Raw genomic sequence first — 26,292 nt, 5'->3', positions numbered from 1 at the left:
AGGCAGAGGTGCTGCAAATATCTTTGCACTAGTGGGACTATAGCAAAGTCCAATAGCCACGTTTAGGATGCCACTTAAGTACACTGAGTGTTTGCTAGTATAATGGCTTAGTTAAAAAGAGTTTGAGTGTGCAATGCAGGCAGACGTGCTGCAAATATCTTTGCACTAGTGGGACTAGACAAAAGTCCAATAGCCACGTTTAGGATGCCACTAGGTACACTGACTGTTTGCTAGTATAATGGCTTAATTAAAAAAAGTTTGAGTGTGCAATGCAGGCAAACGTGCTGCAAATATCTTTGCACTAGTGGGACTAGACAAAAGTCCAATAGCCACATTTAGGATGCCACTAGGTACACTGACTGTTTGCTAGTATAATGGCTTAGTTAAAAAGAGTTTGAGTGTGCAATGCAGGCAGACGTGCTGCAAATATCTTTGCACTAGTGGGACTAGACAAAAGTCCAATAGCCACGTTTAGGATGCCACTAGGTACACTCAGTGTTTGCTAGTATAATGGCTTAGTTAAAAAGAGTTGGAGTGTGCAATGCAGGCAGACGTGCTGCAAATATCTTTACAATAGTGGGACTAGACAAAAGTCCAATAGCCACGTTTAGGATGCCACTAGGTACACTGAGTGTTTGCTAGTATAATGGCTTAGTTAAAAAGAGTTTGAGTGTGCAATGCAGGCAGACGTGCTGCAAATATCTTTGCACTAGTGGGACTAGACAAAAGTCCAATAGCCACGTTTAGGATGCCACTAGGTACACTTAGTGTTTGCTAGTATAATGGCTTAGTTAAAAAGAGTTGGAGTGTGCAATGCAGGCAGACGTGCTGCAAATATCTTTGCACTAGTGGGACTAGACAAAAGTCCAATAGCCACGTTTAGGATGCCACTAGGTACACTGACTGTTTGCTAGTATAATGGCTTAGTTAAAAAGAGTTGGGGTGTGCAATGCAGGCAGACGTGCTGCAAATATCTTTGCACTAGTGGGACTATAGCAAAGTCCAATAGCCACGTTTAGGATGCCACTAGGTACACTGAGTGTTTGCTAGTATAATGGCTTAGTTATAATGAGTTGGCGTGTGCAATGCAGGCAGAGGTGCTGCAAATATCTTTGCACTAGTGGGACTAGACAAAAGTCCAATAGCCACGTTTAGGATGCCACTAGGTACACTGACTGTTTGCTAGTATAATGGCTTAGTTAAAAAGAGTTTGAGTGTGCAATGCAGGCAGACGTGCTGCAAATATCTTTGCACTAGTGGGACTAGACAAAAGTCCAATAGCCACGTTTAGGATGCCACTAGGTACACTTACTGTTTGCTAGTATAATGGCTTAGTTAAAAAGAGTTTGAGTGTGCAATGCAGGCAGACGTGCTGCAAATATCTTTGCACTAGTGGAACTAGACAAAAGTCCAATAGCCACGTTTAGGATGCCACTAGGTACACTGAGTGTTTGCTAGTATAATGGCTTAGTTAAAAAGAGTTGGAGTGTGCAATGCAGGCAGAGGTGCTGCAAATATCTTTGCACTAGTGGGACTATAGCAAAGTCCAATAGCCACGTTTAGGATGCCACTAGGTACACTGAGTGTTTGCTAGTATAATGGCTTAGTTAAAAAGAGTTGGAGTGTGCAATGCAGGCAGAGGTGCTGCAAATATCTTTGCACTAGTTGGACTAGACAAAAGTCCAATAGCCACGTTTAGGATGCCACTAGGTATACTGACTGTTTGCTAGTATAATGGCTTAGTTAAAAAGAGTTTGAGTGTGCAATGCAGGCAGACGTGCTGCAAATATCTTTGCACTAGTGTGACTAGACAAAAGTCCAATAGCCACGTTTAGGATGCCACTAGATACACTGAGTTTTTGCTAGTATAATGGTTTAGTTAAAAAGAGTTTGAGTGTGCAATGCAGGCAGACGTGCTGCAAATATCTTTGCACTAGTGGGACTAGACAAAAGTCCAATAGCCACGTTTAGGATGCCACTAGGTACACTGACTGTTTGCTAGTATAATGGCTTAGTTAAAAAGAGTTTGAGTGTGCAATGCAGGCAGACGTGCTGCAAATATCTTTGCACTAGTGTGACTAGACAAAAGTCCAATAGCCACGTTTAGGATGCCACTAGGTACACTGAGTGCTAGTATAATGGCTTAGTTAAAAAGAGTTTGAGTGTGCAATGCAGGAAGACGTGCTGCAAATATCTTTGCACTAGTGGGACTAGACAAAAGTCCAATAGCCACGTTTAGGATGCCACTAGGTACACTGAGTGTTTGCTAGTATAATGGCTTAGTTATAATGAGTTGGAGTGTGCAATGCAGGCAGAGGTGCTGCAAATATCTTTGCACTAGTGGGACTATAGCAAAGTCCAATAGCCACGTTTAGGATGCCAATAGGTACACTGAGTGTTTGCTAGTATAATGGCTTAGTTATAATGAGTTGGAGTGTGCAATGCAGGCAGAGTTGCTGCAAATATCTTTGCACTAGTGGGACTAGACAAAAGTCCAATAGCCACATTTAGGATGCCACTAGGTACACTGACTGTTTGCTAGTATAATGGCTTAGTTAAAAAGAGTTTGAGTGTGCAATGCAGGCAGACGTGCTGCAAATATCTTTGCACTAGTGGGACTAGACAAAAGTCCAATAGCCACGTTTAGGATGCCACTAGGTACACTGAGTGTTTGCTAGTATAATGGCTTAGTTAAAAAGAGTTTGAGTGTGCAATGCAGGCAGACGAGCTGCAAATATCTTTGCACTAGTGGAACTAGACCAAAGTCCAATAGCCACGTTTAGGATGCCATTAGGTACACTGACTGTTTGCTAGTATAATGGCTTAGTTAAAAAGAGTTTGAGTGTGCAATGCAGGCAGAGGTGCTGCAAATATCTTTGCACTAGTGGGACTAGACAAAAGTCCAATAGCCACGTTTAGGATGCCACTAGGTACACTGAGTGTTTGCTAGTATAATGGCTTAGTTAAAAAGAGTTGGAGTGTGCAATGCAGGCAGAGGTGCTGCAAATATCTTTGCACTAGTGGGACTATAGCAAAGTCCAATAGCCACGTTTAGGATGCCACTAGGTACACTGAGTGTTTGCTAGTATAATGGCTTAGTTATAATGAGTTGGAGTGTGCAATGCAGGCAGAGGTGCTGCAAATATCTTTGCACTAGTGGGGCTAGACAAAAGTCCAATAGCCACGTTTAGGATGCCACTAGGTACACTGACTGTTTGCTAGTATAATGGCTTAGTTAAAAAGAGTTTGAGTGTGCAATGCAGGCAGACGTGCTGCAAATATCTTTGCACTAGTGGGACTAGACAAAAGTCCAATAGCCACGTTTAGGATGCCACTAGGTACACTGACTGTTTGCTAGTATAATGGCTTAGTTAAAAAGAGTTTGAGTGTGCAATGCAGGCAGACGTGCTGCAAATATCTTTGCAATAGTGGGACTAGACAAAAGTCCAATTGCCACGTTTAGGATGCCACTAGGTACACTGAGTGTTTGCTAGTATAATGGCTTAGTTAAAAAGAGTTGGAGTGTGCAATGCAGGCAGAGGTGCTGCAAATATCTTTGCACTAGTGGGACTATAGCAAAGTCCAATAGCCACGTTTAGGATGCCACTAGGTACACTGAGTGTTTGCTAGTATAATGGCTTAGTTATGATGAGTTGGAGTGTGCAATGCAGGCAGAGGTGCTGCAAATATCTTTGCACTAGTGGGACTATAGCAAAGTCCAATAGCCACATTTAGGATGCCACTAGGTACACTGAGTGTTTGCTAGTATAATGGCTTAGTTATAATGAGTTGGAGTGTGCAATGCAGGCAGAGGTGCTGCAAATATCTTTGCACTAGTGGGACTATAGCAAAGTCCAATAGCCACGTTTAGGATGCCACTAGGTACACTGAGTGTTTGCTAGTATAATGGCTTAGTTAAAAAGAGTTTGAGTGTGCAATGCAGGCAGACGTGCTGCAAATATCTTTGCACTAGTGGGACTAGACAAAAGTCCAATAGCCACGTTTAGGATGCCACTAGGTACACTGACTGTTTGCTAGTATAATGGCTTAGTTAAAAAGAGTTGGAGTGTGCAATGCAGGCAGACGTGCTGCAAATATCTTTACAATAGTGGGACTAGACAAAAGTCCAATAGCCACGTTTAGGATGCCACTAGGTACACTGAGTGTTTGCTAGTATAATGGCTTAGTTAAAAAGAGTTGGAGTGTGCAATGCAGGCAGAGGTGCTGCAAATATCTTTGCACTAGTGGGACTATAGCAAAGTCCAATAGCCACGTTTAGGATGCCACTAGGTACACTGAGTGTTTGCTAGTATAATGGCTTAGTTATGATGAGTTGGAGTGTGCAATGCAGGCAGAGGTGCTGCAAATATCTTTGCACTAGTGGGACTATAGCAAAGTCCAATAGCCACATTTAGGATGCCACTAGGTACACTGAGTGTTTGCTAGTATAATGGCTTAGTTATAATGAGTTGGAGTGTGCAATGCAGGCAGAGGTGCTGCAAATATCTTTGCACTAGTGGGACTATAGCAAAGTCCAATAGCCACGTTTAGGATGCCACTAGGTACACTGAGTGTTTGCTAGTATAATGGCTTAGTTAAAAAGAGTTTGAGTGTGCAATGCAGGCAGACGTGCTGCAAATATCTTTGCACTAGTGGGACTAGACAAAAGTCCAATAGCCACGTTTAGGATGCCACTAGGTACACTGACTGTTTGCTAGTATAATGGCTTAGTTAAAAAGAGTTGGAGTGTGCAATGCAGGCAGACGTGCTGCAAATATCTTTACAATAGTGGGACTAGACAAAAGTCCAATAGCCACGTTTAGGATGCCACTAGGTACACTGACTGTTTGCTAGTATAATGGCTTAGTTATGATGAGTTGGAGTGTGCAATGCAGGCAGAGGTGCTGCAAATATCTTTGCACTAGTGGGACTATAGCAAAGTCCAATAGCCACATTTAGGATGCCACTAGGTACACTGAGTGTTTGCTAGTATAATGGCTTAGTTATAATGAGTTGGAGTGTGCAATGCAGGCAGAGGTGCTGCAAATATCTTTGCACTAGTGGGACTATAGCAAAGTCCAATAGCCACGTTTAGGATGCCACTAGGTACACTGAGTGTTTGCTAGTATAATGGCTTAGTTAAAAAGAGTTTGAGTGTGCAATGCAGGCAGACGTGCTGCAAATATCTTTGCACTAGTGGGACTAGACAAAAGTCCAATAGCCACGTTTAGGATGCCACTAGGTACACTGACTGTTTGCTAGTATAATGGCTTAGTTAAAAAGAGTTGGAGTGTGCAATGCAGGCAGACGTGCTGCAAATATCTTTACAATAGTGGGACTAGACAAAAGTCCAATAGCCACGTTTAGGATGCCACTAGGTACACTGACTGTTTGCTAGTATAATGGCTTAGTTAAAAAGAGTTTGAGTGTGCAATGCAGGCAGACGTGCTGCAAATATCTTTGCACTAGTGGGACTAGACAAAAGTCCAATAGCCACGTTTAGGATGCCACTAGGTACACTGAGTGTTGCTAGTATAATGGCTTAGTTAAAAAGAGTTTGAGTGTGCAATGCAGGCTGACGTGCTGCAAATATCTTTGCACTAGTGGGACTAGACAAAAGTCCAATAGCCACGTTTAGGATGCCACTAGGTACACTGAGGGTTTGCTAGTATAATGGCTTAGTTAAAAAGAGTTTGAGTGTGCAATGCAGGCAGACGTGCTGCAAATATCTTTGCACTAGTGGGACTAGACAAAAGTCCAATAGCCACGTTTAGGATGCCACTAGGTACACTCAGTGTTTGCTAGTATAATGGCTTAGTTAAAAAGAGTTGGAGTGTGCAATGCAGGCAGAGGTGCTGCAAATATCTTTGCACTAGTGGGACTATAGCAAAGTCCAATAGCCACGTTTAGGATGCCACTAGGTACACTGAGTGTTTGCTAGTATAATGGCTTAGTTATAATGAGTTGGAGTGTGGAATGCAGGCAGAGGTGCTGCAAATATCTTTGCACTAGTGGGACTATAGCAAAGTCCAATAGCCACATTTAGGATGCCAGTAGGTACACTGAGTGTTTGCTAGTATAATGGCTTAGTTATAATGAGTTGGAGTGTGCAATGCAGGCAGAGGTGCTGCAAATATCTTTGCACTAGTGGGACTATAGCAAAGTCCAATAGCCACGTTTAGGATGCCACTAGGTACACTGAGTGTTTGCTAGTATAATGGCTTAGTTAAAAAGAGTTTGAGTGTGCAATGCAGGCAGACGTGCTGCAAGTATCTTTGCACTAGTGGGACTAGACAAAAGTCCAATAGCCACGTTTAGGATGCCACTAGGTACACTGACTGTTTGCTAGTATAATGGCTTAATTAAAAAGAGTTTGAGTGTGCAATGCAGGCAGACATGCTGCAAATATCTTTGCACTAGTGGGACTAGACAAAAGTCCAATAGCCACGTTTAGGATGCCACTAGGTACACTGACTGTTTGCTAGTATAATGGCTTAGTTAAAAAGAGTTTGAGTGTGCAATGCAGGCAGAGGTGCTGCAAATATCTTTGCACTAGTGGGACTATAGCAAAGTCCAATAGCCACGTTTAGGATGCCACTAGGTATACTGAGTGTTTGCTAGTATAATGGCTTAGTTATAATGAGTTGGAGTGTGCAGAGGACAGAAGGGTACAGTGCCAGGATTGTGGGGCTCTGGGTAGAGGAATGGAAGCCTGCCTTTCTATTCCCTCCGAATGGGGAAATGCAGTGACGAAATCCCTGACCTTGGCTGCACAGACGCTGTCTCTGTTTTCAGGACCTGTCACCTATGGCTCTGACCCTGCCGGTACGAGCCCTTAAAAGGACTGATAGAAAGTGCTCTCCCTAAGCTGTCCAGCGCTGTGGATGGAGCGCATACAGCTGTATCGGCGATAGGATTTAGGACGGAGCTGCGCCAGTTATGTCTGACACCAAGGACGCAGAAGGCAGATAATGGCGTGCTGGAGGAAAATGTCCGGTTTTATAATGCAGGGACATGTGACATGGACATCCTATCACACATGCCGTTGCTTCTCTGGCTAAAAGTCCACTTAGCTGTGTGTGTGTCTGGGATTGGCTGACATGCTGGCCCTCCCCACTACACGCGCGCGCTTAGGGAAGGAAGACAAGGAAAAAAAAAAAAAAATGGCGATCGCCATTATACAAACAGGAGTGATCTGAAGGCGCTGTTCCCGCACACTATACACTGAAATTTCATAATAGTGTGAGTCACAGAGTGACTTACACTATTACAGCGGAAAGCCAGCTAGGAATTAGCTGTTTTTTTGCTGCTAGAACTGTTCTCGAACGTTTCTAGAACTATCGAGCTTTTGCAAAAAGCTCGAGTTCTAGTTCGATCTAGAACAGGCCCCAAAATCACTCGAGCCTAGAACTGGAGAACCGCGAACCGCGCTCAACTCTACTAATGACACATAACCTTGACTTTAAAACCTGTAGAAGATCACCACCCCTGTGTGCTGCTTATAGCTGTAGACACAGGATGCTATAGAGAATAATTTAATCTGATATAAGGGCCACAGACTGTGGGAAGTCATCCACTTTGTGTAGATTCTGAAGCTTTTTCTGCAACACAGGGGATTATGTTTTGTATGACCTATATCTAGTTTGTTGCTTGCATTGTCTAACCGTAGTGTCTGTGTAGTATCATAAAGCAGGCAACTAAAAAGTGCAGGGAGAAGGAAGATTAAGCTGACATGCCAACAAAGCACCTGCCATTTTTTGCTTAGTGATTTGATGGCTACAAGATGATTTTTCATGTGTCTCCCAGAATGGCTGCCTCCTATAAAGAACAACACATTGGACATGTTGAATTCCAACATGTTGCCTCTTTCTATTAACTTAAAAAATATGTAGCCCAAAATCAATATTGGTTGATATTAATCAAATATGTAGGGGTAGCTTTAGGTTTGGTTTACATTTGCTTTTTGCAGAATGTTTTACATTACTCACAATTTATCAGTGATTCATAATCATATCTATAGCACTAAAACCCATGTGACAATGACCATATGACTCTTTCATAGGGTTCATTACAATCATTTTTTTTTGAGTGACCAATGAAAACAAAGAATCACTTTAACCCCTTCACTACCTTTGACGTATATGTACATTAAAGGTCGTGTCCCTGCCTTTGAGCTCACACATCTTTCCCTACACATGATGGTTGATCTGATCAGACACTTTAAATCTCTCTATTAATCTCTGCCAGCGGGATTTAACATATGCGATGGGGAGCGTGTCATTTCCCGCTCCTGTCGGCGCGCTCACGATGTGATCTCAGGGCCCTGATGGGTTATCATGTCAGCCAGAGGTCAGCTGATAACGCCTGTATCTGTTATGATGATCTCCCTTTGAACATCAACTGCAAACCGGCATTCATAGGAGATCATGATTTCTGCTATAAAGAGCTGTGCTGATGCTTTGTACAGCACAAGGGATCAGACAATCGCAGCTTCAAGTCCCCCAAGGGGACTAGTAAATAAAATAAATAGAGAAAAAAAGTTTCTAAAATATGAAATAAAATAAAAATAACACAAAAGTTCAAATCACCCTCCATTTGATCCATTGAAAATAAAACAATCATCCGAAAAAAACCACACATATTTAGTGTCGCTGCTTTCAGAAATTTCTGATATATCAAGACATAAAATAAATGATTCTGATTGGTAAATAGCATAATAAAAAAAAATAATCAAAACCACAGAATTACACTTTTTGGTCGCTGCAACATTGCAATAAAATTCAATCAAAGGCGATCAAAACATCGTATCTAGCCAAAAATATTATCAGTAAAAGTGTCAGCTTTTGGTGGAAAAAATAAGTTCTGACTTTGCCCCAGATCCTGAAAAATAAATACGTTATGGTTCTTGGAAAATGGCGCCAAAAGCAATTTTTTTTTTACAAACTTAGAATTTTTTTTAACCACTTAACTTAAAAGAAAACTATACATTTTTGGTATCTACAGAATTGTACTGACCTGTAGAACCATAATACCAAGTCTGTTTTACCAAATAGTGAACATGGTAAATAAAAAACCCAAAAAACCATTGTGGAGTTGCACTTTTTTTGCAGTTTCAATTTACGGATTTTTTTTCCCTGCTTTCCACTACATTATATTGTAAAATGAATAGATTCATTTAAAAGTAAAACTTGTCCTGCAAAAAAACAAGCCCCCATATGGTTATATTGACATAAAATTAAAAAAGAAGTGGAAGAAAAAAACAAAAAAGAAAAAAAATGGAAAATGGCAAGGTCATGAAGGGGTTAAAAAGACAATCCTTTATTTTATTTCTACTGGAATATCTATTTACTAAATATGAGCAAATCAATTTGATGAAAATTGAATTTGTGTTGAATTCTGAACAATTTTACACAATGGAATAACTGTATCAGCAAGAGGGGTCTCACATGACCTCAAGTGGGGCCCAGTGGGCTTTCCCATAACACCTTGCTGTTATCAAATTACATGTTTAATGCAAGCATTCAGAAAGTTCTATCATAAGCCTGTATAAAAGCAGAGGCGGAAGATCCTGCAACCATTTTGTGATAAATCTGGATAGTGAGAGAACGTCACAGCTCAAAGCTTAGCCTTAGATATAAAGCAAGAAAGCCATAAGACAGTGAACACATTCTAGTGATAGTATGTGATAATGAATAGTTAACATCCATTTACCCATGCCTTATACAGGACTTTGCAAAAATTATGGCACTGATGGACATCTTCAAATATCAAAGGTAAGTAAGCATGATGTGTCTTTCATCTGATACATTAAGATTCTATGGCCGAATGCAGCATATACTGTAGGGTTGCTCATTTTTTGGTGTCCACAAAGCTGATAAATGTATGGGTGTTTGTCACAGGTGTATCACAGGTGACAGACAATTTTGTGGTTTTTGGCCATACAAGCTCACAGTGCTTGGCTGTGCAGAATGCTCCTTGACTTTCCGTTGTTCCTGCTGTCAGTATTCATTGGTACAGGCAGCTTTCCTGCTGGATTCATCTCTCCACCTTTTGGACCCAGCAGGAGCTCGCCTTCCTCCCAGCTGCTGATCATCAGTATTCTCTTGGTGCTTAAATACCTCCTTTTTCCTTGGACTGGTGCTGGTGATATTTTTCAGTTCTTTCAAGTCTTGGTTGTAAGCAGGTGGCTTGTACTCCTTTTTGGTGTTGTTGCTAAAAACTTTGCTGAACTTTTACCTGTTAGTACAGACGTAAAGATAATTTTTCACGGCAGTATATCAATATTTAACACCAAATCTACCTTAATAAAATTCTAAAACAATTCCTTTATTATAGATACTTTAAAATCACAAGACTATCCCACACCGTGAGTGAATACACATAAGCAAAACAACACAAAATTGGACTCTGTAAGGCCACAATGAATGGCACTATGGATTTTTGGTATTATCTGTCTATAACGGGGCAGATAGTCTAAATGCACCCTATACCAAATCTGTCCGCTACCTATCAATGGAGATATAACTTACGTTACACGCGCCCTAAGTTGCAAGTGATGCCCCATTCCGTGGTGGCTATCCCTCGGAAGCTGCCCCTAATCTCCCTCACTAAAATAGATTCAGGTAGATTAGATCAATAGATAATAATTCACAATAATAATCACTTATCTTAGATGTGTTCATGGCAGCCTCCCCACATTGATTTCATTGGTATACAATCATACCCAGACTTTTCATAGACACCATCCACAACGAGTCCAAAAAACTCGACCCGTTTCCCCCACTTATGTATTGGGGTTCATCAGGAGTTAAGGCCCAGTCGCCATTCTGATTTTCAACCTCACATATGGCAGCATAAGTCCCTCCAAGACGGTGCATGTGACAGACACCTTCTACCTGTGTCATTGTGGATAAGTAGTTCATGCATTTTCCCCCCATGTATCCTCGTTGTGTCTTCTATAGTATTAAGTGGGGTTGATGAAGAGCTCATCCCATCCGTTCTCTATTTAGAACCCAGAACTAGGGATACCTAGGGTCAGGTATCCGGGTCAGCGAATAGGTGCTGAACCTATTTAGGGTGATGAGGGACCCCAGAGACCAGCAGTAGGTTTGGTCAGGGGTCACCGTGTTCTCCTTCCCTAGACACAGGGTTTCCCTTCCTTTTCGTCGTTCGCTTGTTACTTCCCTGTACCTAGCGTAACAGTGTTACGGACAGCTTTTCAGGGAATTGTAGTGCATGCGATTGTCACGAAAAAATTGCCACACATCAAATTTTTGGGAAAAATACCACGAAGCTGGTGAGTTGCAAGATTAAAAGATTTGCTCATCTCTACTTTTTATACTTTTATATAGCTTTTTCTAGCATTTTGCTTTCAGAGCTACAGAAAATGACATATGAAAAACCAATAGTAGACAATGTTTATAGTGTATGACGGTTACCAGCCATTCTCATTATTATCAATGTACCATAAAAGAAGTTCAATAACAATATATATAAAATATATCCAAATGATAAATATTTCATATGAGGTGAGTAAAATTGTTAAGACACAATCAGGACTCAATTATTTCCATTTCTTTTTATTATTGTAGCTTTGTGCAGCCTCAATTCTAATCTTCATTTTTAGGCATTTTTTGCTCTTATCGAAACACTCTGCTATTATAGGAGCTTTGATGAGTTACTCAAATGGTAATCCTATTGACGTTCTGTTTACAACCTATAGACCCCCAACTGGTGAACCAGTGACTTCATAGCAATGGCACATATTATATTATCGGAGGTCAAAACTAATAGAGATGTTAGTGGTACTTTACCCACTGAAAGATTCATATATTCTGCTCCTTGTCTGGGGATAAGTCTGGCTCTGTACACCTTATCATAAACACCCTGAACAGCCTATGTCTTCCAGACATATTCATAGCAGATGATTGATTCATTCCACTAAGTCAAAAATGCTACCTCAGCAACATTCGGTTTTGTCTATGTGTGAAAATATAAAAGCAGAGGCACGTGAAGACTGGGCTAAAGACTCAGCATCATTAATAGATGACAGCTAATGTTCTAATGTTGTCTTTTGGATCAACCCTGCGAATGTCCTCTGTATACAAATTTCTACATTTGCTGGCTCAAAGGGAGCTTTAAAATACAGAAGATGGAACAGAATGATCATGATACTATTGCTCCTACTGTGGAGCATTCAGGCTGGGATAACCTCAAAAATTTCTGTATGCCTTCAACCCTGATTAGATTGGTGTGCTATCCAAAAATGTGTAACAAGTGCTAGATATGGCACCTCCTCACCCGTGAGGCATCTGATTAGGTGGTCAGTCTAGTGCGTTGTTTAGTGATGGATACCTTTTTAGTTGGCACCAGCCAATTTTTAATATCAAAAGCACTATTAAAATCCATATAACAGTACTCCTTATCAACATAATGTTGATGCAAAGATTGAATATGTAATTATTTACACCTTACTAATCATTTTAAAAAAAAAACAAAACTCTAGCGGCTTGCATCCTGGCCAAACTTGGCTAACCCTGACGTGTACATACTTCTCAGAACATGACGTGGGGTGTAACTGCAATCTATGTTAATCTATCGCCTTTCATTCAATCTTGAATTGAACCTTTGTTATAAGCTGAAAAGTGAGTTCAAATCACACCCCAAAACAGACAACAAGTCCTGGATACACAACACGCCTGCAACAGTCATCAAAAACCTGGGGTGATGAGTCCCAAAAGTATACACTGCTGTCCAACGATCAAAAGGCCACAACCTCTCCCAAAGGCTTTGGACTCTTTAGAGCACACAAGGACCACTTTATTGAAGTTTTAAACTTTAATATAAAAAGTACAGTGCTGATAAGAAAAAGTATAAAAAGAGAAAAATAAAGTGACTTGCAAATAAGCAAAACAGTTATGAAGTGAAAAAGGAGAAATAAGAGAAATATCTAAATATATCCATCTAAAGTTGTTCTTCTGTTTCCTTGAGGGTAGAGAAGGTTTATGGATCATACCACTCAGCTCAAGTTGACCCCGCATGCAAACACCTTTTCATTATTTAGCCCATCTTATATATGCCTGGTCCTGGGCTCAAATTTCCAGGACAGACTACATCATATTATGTACTCCAAGGTCTGTAACTAGACTGTGGGCCAGTAAAGAGGTGAGTACATTGCTTATTAAACATTATGTTGTTCAAACCCGCAATCCCTATAGCAGGCTTGCATAATGTATAGCCTGCTAGAGGATTTGTTGAGGCCCGCGGACCTATCCAAGAGATTCCACTCCCTTCTTCCTACTGAGCATAATGGAAGTCAATGACCTTCAATCTTCCAAGGATAGACCTTATGATGAGCCGTCTTGTTGACTCCGATATTTTGCCTGGACATCCACCTCTTGGCTTTTGAATGGATGGAAAGACTAGAGTTGAGCGCGGTTCGCGGTTCGAGGTTCTCCAGTTCACGGCTCGAGTGATTTTGGGGGCTGTTCTAGATCGAACTAGAACTCGAGCTTTTTGCTAAAGCTCGATAGTTCTAGATACGTTCGAGAACGGTTCTAGCAGCAAAAAGACAAGCTAATTACTAGCTGGCTTTCCGCTGTAATAGTGTAAGTCACTCTGTGACTCACACTATTATGAAATTTCAGTGTATAGTGTGCGGGAACAGCGCATTCAGATCACTGCTGTTTCTATAATGGCGATTGCCATTTTTTTTTTTTTTCCTTGTCTTCCTTCCCTAAGCGCGCGCGTCTAGTGGGGCGGGTCAGCATGTCAGCCAATCCCAGACACACACACAGCTAAGTGGACTTTTAGCCAGAGAAGCAACGGCATGTGTGATAGGATGTCCATGTCACATGTCCCTGCATTATAAAAACGAGTATCTGCCCGTCCGGACGCCATTATCTCTTCTGTGTCTGGGTGTCAGTCACCGCTGGCGTAGCTCCTGTCTCCGATACTGCTGTGTACGCTCTATACACAGCGCTATACAGAATAGGTATAGAAGTTTCTTTCAGCCCTTGTAAGGGCTAATACCGGCAGGGTCAGAGCCATAGGTGACAGTCAGGGCCGTGAAAACAGATTTTAACAGCTACACAAGATGACAGCGTCTGAGTAGCTAAGGTCAGGGATTTCCTCGCTGCATTTCCCCATTAGGAGGGATAGAAAGGGAGGCTTCCTTTCCTCTACCCAGACCCACAACCCTGCCACTGTACCCTCCTGCCCTTTGCACACTCAAACTCATTGTTACTAAGCCATTATACTAGCAAACACTGAGGAAACTTAGTGGCATCCTAAACGTGGCTGTTGGACTTCTGTATTGTCCCACTAGTGCAAAGATATTTGCAGCATGTCTGCCTGCATTGCACACTCAAACTCATTTTTACTAAGCCATTATACTAGCAAACACTGAGGAAACTTAGTGGCATCCTAAAAGTGGCTGTTGGACTTCCATTAGTGCCCCACTGGTGCCAAGCTATTTCTAGCACCTCTGCATGACACCCTCCTGCTCTGTTTTTAATAAGCTATAATGATAGCAAAAAATGCTGCCATTTAGTGGCATACAAGAAGTGGCTGTTGTACTTCATGAGTGCCCCACTAGTGCAAATCTATGTGCAGCACCTCTGCATTGCACACTCAAACTCATTGTTACTAAGGTATTATACTAGCAAACACTGAGTAAACTTAGTGGCATCCTAAACATGGCTGTTGGACTTACATTAGTGTCCCACTGGTGCAAAGCTATTTGCAGCACCACTGCATTACACCTTCATGCACATTTACTATGCTAATTTTATAGCAAACTCAGGGAATTCCTTGCTGCATTTGATCATTAGGAGGGATAGAAAGTGAGGCTTCCTTTACTGTCCTGGTACCCACAGAACACGGCCACTGTACCCACCTGTCCACTTTTGCCACGCTATTTAATTTGCCCAAAGAGCTGACTCTTTTTCTGCCTTCCTAAAATTGTCTGTAATACTTAGTTAGTGTTCCTTTGCTGCCAAGCAAGGTACAACACATGTGCATTCTACACTCCTTTCCATTTCTGGAATGCAATTATTAACTGCAGGTAGTCCAGCCAATCTGTGACGAAGGTGCAGGTGTGGATATAATGTAGCCTGCGTCCAATGTTGGTTTTCTCGATGTCTGACAGCTTAACAATACCATCTGTTTCCACTTCCAAAACAAGTGATGACCTGCCAATCACACTCCCTGTTGCGTGTAAAGGAGTGGAAGTTCAGTGTGAAAAACCATGTGAGACTGCTGTCCCCACAGTCACAGAGGATGAAGAGCATGCAGATGCACTTGATGGGGCAGGCGGTGGTTGCACAGGCACGCTTGGCCGCATTGTAGCACAGTGAAATTCACATTGCGACTTATGCTTCATTTTAAGTCGTGTACAGGGTGGGCTCCCCAGTATGCAGCAAAACCAGGCAACAGGAAAAGGACTCTAGGCAGTTGGGTTGATAAATGATTGTTTAACTTTACTAAAACAAACAATAAGAACCATGCATACAATTTAAATAATTGAACAATCTATTCTGTTGCCTACTACCTGCTAATCCCTCTGCGTAGCAGTAATTGTGTGTTTGTGCGTGTGTGTGTGTGTGTGTGTGCGAACACGACTTACCAGTGTCGCATCACAAGACCTTCCAAGTTATCTACCTAAACATAGACAAAACACATTACCCCCCCTGAATACCCTTGTTAGCTGAAGCCTCACAGATAAGGCAGATGATAGCAGTGTGAATGCAAACCACACAGCTCTGCAACACAGTCATGGAAATCTTGAAAAGCAACAGTCAATGCAAACATGTGTCGTTGTCCCTCTATGATTTAAACTGTACGTAACAATTTGACAGTGCAGAGGCAGCAAGTCTTATTGTCTATATAGTTGGCCTACCCAGAACAGATATGTGTTTTGCTAATAAAACAAAGTGTTGCGTGTCCGCATTATTGTCTGGGCACAGCCTACCGTACCCGGGTACTGTGATGTCCAGTTGCCAGAAATACAGACTTTACGCTCCTCTCACGGTAAGCAGTATAGACAGCACCATAAGAATGTTGGTCTGTGGCACAGGATGCTGCTCACTGGCGTTACGGTACTCCTCACCAAACTCCAAAATGACTCCCCTCACAATTGAATGAAGTGTTTCCGCGGTGGCTCCTTGCTGTAACACACACCTTTAGCTTTTCCTTCTGTTCATAGACAGCATCTCCAAGTCCACACCCGAAGAGCAATTTCTCCTCCACATCTAAGTGTGGAGAGGCAGCTAGTGCGCATGCGTGTGCCGATTTACCCCAGCCACAGCCTAACTACAGTGTTTCGCCTAGTGAGTATGCTCAGCCTGACTGTGCCATTCCTGAGGCTAAGTCTTCATTTCGGGATACAGCGCATGCTCCCACACTTATTGCGAAAAGCCTCTTTGCACAGGTACTTGCACTCCATGCCGGGTCTAAGTCCTGTGTTGTGCCTAGACACCATGCTAAAGCTGATAGTCTTTTTTCAGAGACTGTATTTCATGCTACTGAGCATGCTCAGGCACTTACTGCATCAGAGACTAGGTCCGGTAATGAACTCTTTGGCCCTGCCCCTGATGTGGGGGGCCCATATAGAACACAGGGCATCAGGTGTCCTGATGATGTGGCCAGGTTACTCCCAAATGGCTTGCAGAGACCCGCCCCTATGACTTGTCACCTCATTATTGATGGTCAGATGACTGGTGAGGTGTTTGTGTCGTGGCAGCCATGAGGTCATTATTGAAGTTGCGGTTCCAAATAGGACGCTAGTTATGCCACTCATGATGTGTCACTCTGCTTTTATCTCCAGGAGGTGCATTGTGGTCCACCCTGGTTTGGGGCGGACCCAGGTTATAAAACGGGCTGGAGCCAACAAGGGGGTGCACAGTCTTCTATTATGCTCCGAAAGAGCACACCTCCATGTGTTGAACCCATTGCGGCTTTAGGCCAGAGGTAGGCAGGGATACAGCATCGATGCAGGCCGCCACCACAGTTGGTAACGCAGAACGGTTAAGACCAGCTCCTGTCCTACCATTCCTGCTTGTGCAGCCCAGTGGCATTAACAGGCCTGCTGCTGCTAATGTGCCTGCTGTCCACAGGTGTGGCCCCAATGCACACGGTCAGCGTACTGAATGGCCCCTGTGATGTTAACAGGGAGTTCCTGGGCTGGGTGGGCGTGTGGACCCTGTGACGCTAACAGGGCTCCCAGTCTCCAGATCTGAGTGGCGTCTAACTCGGTTCAGGCTACTATTAGTTTCATAGCCACACAGCTCTGTATCCTCCACCTAACCTTCCCTTCCAGTTGCCAACCTCTCCTTTTCCATCTGGGAGCACGGTGGACACTGACTGCTGATGGGGATGTATACCTTTCTCTTTCTTTTCTTATTAATTTTCGTTATATAGCGGTAACATAGTATATACCACCTTATCCAAATCTGCCAGTCCCACCGTAACAGATGGTGTTTCTTCATCAAATGTTACTTTTTCTTAACCACCAAACCCACGGACAAAAACTTTTTTCCCCTTTTCAACACAGCTGTTCCCCTTTCCACCAGCATCTGTCCTTTTTCAACTCATTTTGTATATGACCAAAAGTGCAACTCTGCAGGGACACCGTACTCAATGCCATCTCAGCACAGCAGCCAGCCCTCGGTCCCTCAGATGTGGACAAGTCAAAGACCATTTCCTCCTATCCATGACAAAGCGTTGAGATTCACTCTGTGCAGCACTGGTGTTTAGTGGAAAAGCAGATCTAAGATTGCGTACCAACTTCTGCAGATACTCCTGTATACGTGCGTCCCTTTCTATGGCAGGAATTATTTCGCCAAATTTTGTCTTGTACCAGGGATCTAACAGTGTGGCAACCCAGTAGTTAGCATTACTTCGAATTCGTACAATCCGAGGGTCATGTTGTAGGTAGTGCAGCAAGAAGGCGCTCATGTGTCTTGTGCATCCAGGAGGACCAAGTCCTTGGTGTGTTGGTGGCAGAGAGGTGAGAATCGTGCCTCCTTCCTCTGCCCTCTCCCCCCAACCTCGCACAACCGAAATGTGAGCAAGCTCTCACTCATCTGCTGAGTCTTCCATGCCCATTGCCAGTTCGTCCTCCATTTCTTCAAGGGCTCCTGCACTTTCCTCAACACTTTTTGCTGATACTATGCGCCCTTGTAAATCCCTCTCCGCCACCATGACTGCCGCCTAGGTGCCGCTGACCATCTGGACCTCGTAGATCTTGTTATCCCTTCCGCATATGACTCCTCCTGTACTTCCTCCCCTTCCTCCTGTCCCAACACCTGACTCCGAATAATGCTTACAGTGTGCTCCATCATGTAGATGACCAGAATTGTCACGCTGAGAATGGCATTGCCAGTGCTAAACATCTTCGTCGACATTTGTAAACTGTGTAGAAGGGTGCATAGGTCCTTGATCTGACACCACTCCAGCAGCGTGATCTGCACCACCTCTGGATCAAGTTAGGCCAGGCTATATGTCATAACGTATTGCAGCAGGGTTCGGCGGTGCTGCCACAAACGCTGCAACATATGCAGATTCAAATTCCTGCGTGTCGGCACATCGCATTTCAGGCGTTTAACCGCCAGACCCTAAGACTTCAGGAGCGACGAAAGTTGTTGAGCTGCTGTGTGTGAACGATGGAAGTGAGCACATAGCGAGCGTGCCCGCTGCACAAGGCCATGTAGCCCGGGATGGTGTTTTAAAAATTGCTGGAGAATTAGATTCAACACGTGAGCCATACAAGGCACGTGTGTCACATTGCCCTGACGATGGCCCGCAGCCAGGTTTGCATCATTGCCGCACACTGTGGTTAAGTCATCAACGGAGTCCGCTCCGTCAATTTGTACTCCGGTCGCCAGGTGACAACGTGTTCCTTTCATGCATAGTGCTGATGATGGGAGAGAAGTTGATGCCAGCGGCGCAGGTGGACGCAGGCTATGCTCACCCACTGGGCTGCATTACCTTGACAGATGCAGAATCTCTGGCTGAATGTAGGTGGTGGGTATCTCACAGATGAAGTACCATCATTCAGCTACAACCAATGGGAAGACACCACACTCTTTTTTATGCCCATCCTGTCTGCAGACCACTGCCAGACATAGCTATGAACCTCTGGTTACTTTTACCCCCAGTTCAGTTTTATGATTTTGTGTGCTTGTTACCTGACTACTTTTCCTGCTTGCTGTTTATTTACCTTGTTGGCCGATCCGCATTTCACCTTTGCTTGTTTTCTGATTAAGTCCTGGCCGTCCCATTCTGTTCCTGTTCCTCAATTAATATTTTGTCCCTGCCTGACTACTATTCTGTGGAACTGCAGCCTTCCACAGGTATTGATCACCTTGGGCCCTATGTAATTCTTAATCCCTGTATAGGGGTTAAAGGGTTTCAGGGTTCTGGAGGTCCTGCTTGGTGAGTGGCTTCCCTCTAGCCTATCCTTTACAGCCCATCTGAGTGTGTAGATTAAGGAAGGCATTACACCGTGCCCTCTGCAGAAGGCCATGTAGGCCAGGATAGTGCTTTAAAAATTGCTGGACAACCAGGTTCAACACGTGAGCCACACAAGGCACGTGTGTCACATTGTCACGGCGAAGGGCCGCACCCATGTTTGCATCATTGTCACACCCGGCCTTCCCTGGCTGCTGGTTGAGTGGAGACAACCATTGATGAAACTTGGTCTCCAGAGCTAACCGTCCACAACTTCTCAGCGGTGTGACTCACATTTCCCATACATTTCAAAGTAAACATTTGACCGCATGATGGCATTGAGCTCTGCTGCCAGCATAGTAAGGAGGTGTGTGGTATTCCCTGTGCACAGTTACAAGGAAGGGTGCCCTGACCACACAGGGTTTGGGCCGAGGTGAAGGACCCACACGAGGTTGAGGAGGCAGAAGCAGTGTATTAACTTCTACATACAGAGGAAGGATTGATACAACTCGTGGGGACAGCAAGACGTGTACAGCAGACCCTTCTCCATCTCTCCCCATAGTAACCCATTGCCCAGTCAGCGACATGTAACGCCCCTGTCCATGCTTACTGGGCCAAGTATCTGTGGTGAAATGCACCCTGTCACACAGTTTCTCAAAGAAGCGGTGATGTTTTGTGCGACATGCTGGTGTAGCACGTGCACGCCTTTGTTGGAGAAGGAGTGGCGCCTGGGCATCGGCTCTTGGGGCACTGCGATGGGCATAAGGTCTCGAAAATCCTCGGTTAAAAAGGTTGGAAAGGAAGCATTTTGGTAGCCAACAGTTTGCAGATGCTGAAAGTCAACCTCTAAGCCATGTCATGCTTTTCTAAAAGCATGTAAAACACAGCAAGGGGACTCCAACCACAGTCTCCCTCGTTTCCACTAATTGGGCCACACACACCCCACTTGACTGGCATCAGTTGACCCCCATTTTCAAGATGAAAAAGATGCTTTGCATGAAGCACTCTCAAAAATACACGTGCCTTTCGCCTCCCCTGGCTGAGCCAGGGGAAGAAAAGTCCTCTGAGAGCCATGACTTGTTCATCTTGGTTCTTTTAGAAACACAGAGAGGGGACTCCAACCACAGTCTCCCTTGTTTCCACTAATTGGGCCACATACACCCCACTTGACTGGCATCAGTTGACCCCCCTTTTCAAAATGAAAAAGATGCTTTGCATGAAGCACTCTCAAAAATACGCATGCCTTTCACCTCCCCTGGATGACCCAGGGGAAGAAAAGTCCTCTGAGAGCCATGACTTGTTCATCTTGGTTCTTTTACAAACACAGTGAGGGGACTCCAACCACAGTCTCCCTCGTTTCCACTAATTGGGCCACACACACCCCACTTGACTGGCATCAGTTGATCCCATTTTTAAGATGAAAAAGATGCTTTGCATGAAGCACTCTCAAAAATACGCATGCCTTTCACCTCCCCTAGATGACCCATGGGAAGAAAAGTCCTCTGAGAGCCATGACTTGTTCATCTTGGTTCTTTTACAAACACAGCGAGGGGACTCCAACCACAGTCTCCCTCGTTTCCACTAATTGGGCCACACACACTCCACTTGACTGGCATCAGTTGACCCCATTTTCAAGATGAAAAAGATGCTTTGCATGAAGCACTCTCAAAAATACACATGCCTTTCACCTCCCCTGGATGACCCAGGGGAAGAAAAGTCCTCTGAGAGCCATGACTTGTTCATCTTGGTTCTTTTTTCAAAAGCGAGGGGACTCCAACCACAGTCTCCCTTGTTTCCACTAATTGGGCCACACACACCCCACTTGACTGGCATCAGTTGACCCCCATTTTCAAGTTGAAAAAGATGCTTTGCATGAAGCCCTCTCAAAAATACGCGTGCCTTTCGCCTCCCCTGGCTGAGCCAGGGGAAGAAAAGTCCTCTGAGAGCCATGACTTGTTCATCTTGGTGAACGTTAGTCTGTCCACATTGTCAGTGGACATATGCGTGTGCTTAGCAGTCAGCACACCCCCAGCAGCACTGAGGACACGTTCCGAGAAAACGCTGGCTGCGGGACACAACAAGATCCCCAAGGCATACGTGGTGAGCTCAGGCAATTAATCCAGATTGGAAGCCTAAAATGAGCAGGGCTCAAGTTGCATAGTAATGGCATCAACGTTCCCTTGCATAAACTCATATCTGTGTCTCCTCCTCTTTTTCCTTTTCCAGCTCCTTTGTTTTCGCATGAGTATATGTCCTTGTCACTTTCCCATGTGTTTGTGTTGTGTTGTGACTTGTTTGTCACCTTTTGGACACCTTTGAGAGTGTTTTTAGGTGTTTTTATGTGTTTGTGATTGCCTGCCATTGTTTCCTATGCGGTTCGAGTTCGGTTCGTCGAACGTTCGCCGAACTGAACTCGAGCGAGACCTCCGTTCGACGAACCGAACTCGAGCCGAACCACGGCTGGTTCGCTCATCTCTGGGAAAGACTTCATTTTGTATTCTTACAACTGTCATGGCAGTCACAAGATGATGTTTGGCAATTTTCTTGAACAAGAGACTGCTATCAATGAGCTGGATGATGCTGTGTCTCGTTTCTTGGGAAATCTTCTACACGACTGCTCCTCTATTCAAATCATTAACTTTTTGCTTTTTAATCAACCTAATAACACACTGCGCTATTAGGTAATGTGAAGAGAGGTTGTAATTTGTACAATACATGAAGAAAAAAGATTTTTCAAACACCAGGAGCAAAACAGTAACAATACAGTGACTTGACAAGAATCTGCATAACTAATCATATGCTAAATTGTTGTAAGTCAAATTTATATATGAGCTAGCCAAGATAATTGGCTATAAAATGAAGGTTGACTTTGAGTAGTGCTGCTCAGCTTACTTTGAAGAATTCCTGAGTCCTTCTCCTGTTCTGTAGTCCCCAGTTTACTTCCATTCAGGCTAGGGTCACATTAGCCTATAACATCTGATATAAGAGCATCAGAAACAATACGCTAATGACACTTGGCTCAAGCTCTACTGCAAGCATAAGCCGAGTGTCATTTTACTGTGATCCAATTCTCTCGCATGCACAGTTGCAGAGAAGATAAAGAGATTAATTTCTCCATCTTCTCCTCTGCCTGTCTCTGCGTATATCGGACTGCACTCGAATGTCATCCGAGTGCACTCGAATGTTTCACACGCACCCATAGACCTGTAATGGTATGCGTGATATGAGATACACTGCCATATGCAGTATGCTGTGATTGTTTTTCTCATGCTGATACAGCATGAGAAAAAAAAACACAGATCTCCTCTGCTTCATTAAAAAACATTGGTCAGAGAGCAAGGCGAGATTTTAATAAAAGCTCTATATAGCCTCGTTGCAGCAGGTTCTGTTGGGGCACTCTTAAAAAAGTATCTGTGGAGATACCCATAAAAAAGGTTCTGTGGGGATACTTTTAAAAAAGGGTCTGTGTGGCCACTCTACAGAAGACTCTGTGAAGATACTCTTAAAAAAGGGACTGTGGGGGTACGCTTAAAAAAGGCTCTTAGGGATACTCTTAAAAAAGGTTATGTGTAGAGATGAGCGAACCGGTCCCGGTTCGGCCCGAGGTCGGTTCGCCAAACGGAGGTCCCGTTCGAGTTCGGCTCGTCGAACGTTCGACGAACCGAACTCGAGCCAATAGGAAACAATGGCAGGCAATCACAAACACAGAAAAACACCTAGAAAACACCCTCAAAGGTGTCCAAAAGGTGACAAACAACTCACAACACAACACAAACACATGGGAAAGTGACAAGGACATATACTCATGCGAAAACAAAAGAGCTGGACAAGGAAAAAGAGGAGGAGACACAGATATATGAGTATATGCAAGGAAACATCGATTTCATTATTGTGCAACTTGAGCCCTGCTCATTTTAGGCTTCCAATCTTGATAAATTGCCTGAGCTCGCCACGTACACCTTGGGGATCTTGTCGTATCCTGCAGCCAGCGTTCTCTCGGAACCTGTCTTCAGTGCTGCTGGGGGTTTGCTGGCAGATAAGCACACATGTCTGTCCACTGACAATGTGGACATGGCTCTGAGGACTTTTCTTCCCCTGGGTCAGCCAGGAGACGGGAAAGGCACGCGTATTTTTGAGAGTGCTTCATGCAAAGCATCTTTTTCTTTTTCAAAAGGGGGCTCAACCGATGCCAGTCAAGTGGGGTGTGTGTGGCCCAGTTAGTGGCAACGAGGGAGACTGTGGTTGGAGTCCCCTCGCTGTGTTTCTAAAAGAACCAAGATGAACAAGTCATGGCTCTCAGAGGACTTTTCTTCCCCTGGGTCAGCCAGGGGACGGGAAAGGCAAGCGTATTTTTGAGAGTGCTTCATGCAAAGCATCTTTTTCATTTTGAAAAGGGGCATCAACTGATGTCAGTCAAGTGGGGTGTGTGTGGCCCAATTAGTGGCAACGAGGGAGACTGTGGTTGGAGTCCCCTCGCTGTGTTTCTAAAAGAACCAAAATGAACAAATCATGGCTCTCAGAGGACTTTTCTTCCCCTGGGTCAGCCAGGGGACGGGAAAGGCACGCGTATTTTTGAGAGTGCTTCATGCAAAGCATCTTTTTCTTTTTCAAAAGGGGGCTCAACCGATGCCAGTCAAGTGGGGTGTGTGTGGCCCAGTTAGTGGAAACGAGGGAGACTGTGGTTGGAGTCCCCTCGCTGTGTCTCTAAAAGAACCAAGATGAACAAGTCATGGCTCTCAGAGGACTTTTCTTCCCCTGGGTCAGCCAGGGGACGGGAAAGGCAAGCGTATTTTTGAGAGTGCTTCATGCAAAGCATCTTTTTCTTTTTCAAAAGGGGGCTCAACCGATGCCAGTCAAGTGGGGTGTGTGTGGCCCAGTTAGTGGAAACGAGGGAGACTGTGGTTGGAGTCCCCTCGCTGTGTCTCTAAAAGAACCAAGATGAACAAGTCATGGCTCTCAGAGGACTTTTCTTCCCCTGGGTCAGCCAGGGGACGGGAAAGGCACGCGTATTTTTGAGAGTGCTTCATGCAAAGCATCTTTTTCTTTTTCAAAAGGGGGCTCAACCGATGTCAGTCAAGTGGGGTGTGTGTGGCCCAATTAGTGGCAACGAGGGAGACTGTGGTTGGAGTCCCCTCGCTGTGTTTCTAAAAGAACCAAAATGAACAAATCATGGCTCTCAGAGGACTTTTCTTCCCCTGGGTCAGCCAGGGGACGGGAAAGGCACGCGTATTTTTGAGAGTGCTTCATGCAAAGCATCTTTTTCTTTTTCAAAAGGGGGCTCAACCGATGCCAGTCAAGTGGGGTGTGTGTGGCCCAGTTAGTGGAAACGAGGGAGACTGTGGTTGGAGTCCCCTCGCTGTGTCTCTAAAAGAACCAAGATGAACAAGTCCTGGCTCTCAGAGGACTTTTCTTCCCCTGGGTCAGCCAGGGGACGGGAAAGGCACGCGTATTTTTGAGAGTGCTTCATGCAAAGCATCTTTTTCTTTTTCAAAAGGGGGCTCAACCGATGCCAGTCAAGTGGGGTGTGTGTGGCCCAGTTAGTGGCAACGAGGGAGACTGTGGTTGGAGTCCCCTCGCTGTGTTTCTAAAAGAACCAAAATGAACAAATCATGGCTCTCAGAGGACTTTTCTTCCCCTGGGTCAGCCAGGGGACGGGAAAGGCACGCGTATTTTTGAGAGTGCTTCATGCAAAGCATCTTTTTCTTTTTCAAAAGGGGGCTCAACCGATGCCAGTCAAGTGGGGTGTGTGTGGCCCAGTTAGTGGAAACGAGGGAGACTGTGGTTGGAGTCCCCTCGCTGTGTCTCTAAAAGAACCAAGATGAACAAGTCATGGCTCTCAGAGGACTTTTCTTCCCCTGGGTCAGCCAGGGGACGGGAAAGGCACGCGTATTTTTGAGAGTGCTTCATGCAAAGCATCTTTTTCTTTTTCAAAAGGGGGCTCAACCGATGTCAGTCAAGTGGGGTGTGTGTGGCCCAATTAGTGGCAACGAGGGAGACTGTGGTTGGAGTCCCCTCGCTGTGTTTCTAAAAGAACCAAAATGAACAAATCATGGCTCTCAGAGGACTTTTCTTCCCCTGGGTCAGCCAGGGGAGGGGAAAGGCACGCGTATTTTTGAGAGTGCTTCATGCAAAGCATCTTTTTCATTTTGAAAAGGGGCATCAACTGATGTCAGTCAAGAGGGGTGTGTGTGGCCCATTTAGTGGAAACTAGGGAGACTGTGGTTGGAGTCCCCTCGCTGTGTCTCTAAAAGAACCAAGATGAACAAGTCCTGGCTCTCAGAGGACTTTTCTTCCCCTGGGTCAGCCAGGGGACGGGAAAGGCACGCGTATTTTTGAGAGTGCTTCATGCAAAGCATCTTTTTCTTTTTCAAAAGGGGGCTCAACCGATGCCAGTCAAGTGGGGTGTGTGTGGCCCAGTTAGTGGAAACGAGGGAGACTGTGGTTGGAGTCCCCTCGCTGTGTCTCTAAAAGAACCAAGATGAACAAGTCATGGCTCTCAGAGGACTTTTCTTCCCCTGGGTCAGCCAGGGGACGGGAAAGGCACGCGTATTTTTGAGAGTGCTTCATGCAAAGCATCTTTTTCTTTTTCAAAAGGGGGCTCAACCGATGCCAGTCAAGTGGGGTGTGTGTGGCCCAGTTAGTGGCAACGAGGGAGACTGTGGTTGGAGTCCCCTCGCTGTGTTTCTAAAAGAACCAAGATGAACAAGTCATGGCTCTCAGAGGACTTTTCTTCCCCTGGGTCAGACAGGGGACGGGAAAGGCACGCGTATTTTTGAGAGTGCTTCATGCAAAGCATCTTTTTCATTTTGAAAAGGGGCATCAACTGATGTCAGTCAAGTGGGG

The sequence above is a fragment of the Anomaloglossus baeobatrachus genome, chromosome 1 (genome assembly GCF_048569485.1).
Source record: "Anomaloglossus baeobatrachus isolate aAnoBae1 chromosome 1, aAnoBae1.hap1, whole genome shotgun sequence".
NCBI classification, from domain to species: domain Eukaryota; kingdom Metazoa; phylum Chordata; class Amphibia; order Anura; family Aromobatidae; genus Anomaloglossus; species Anomaloglossus baeobatrachus.
Note: the sequence above shows the minus strand (reverse complement) of the source record.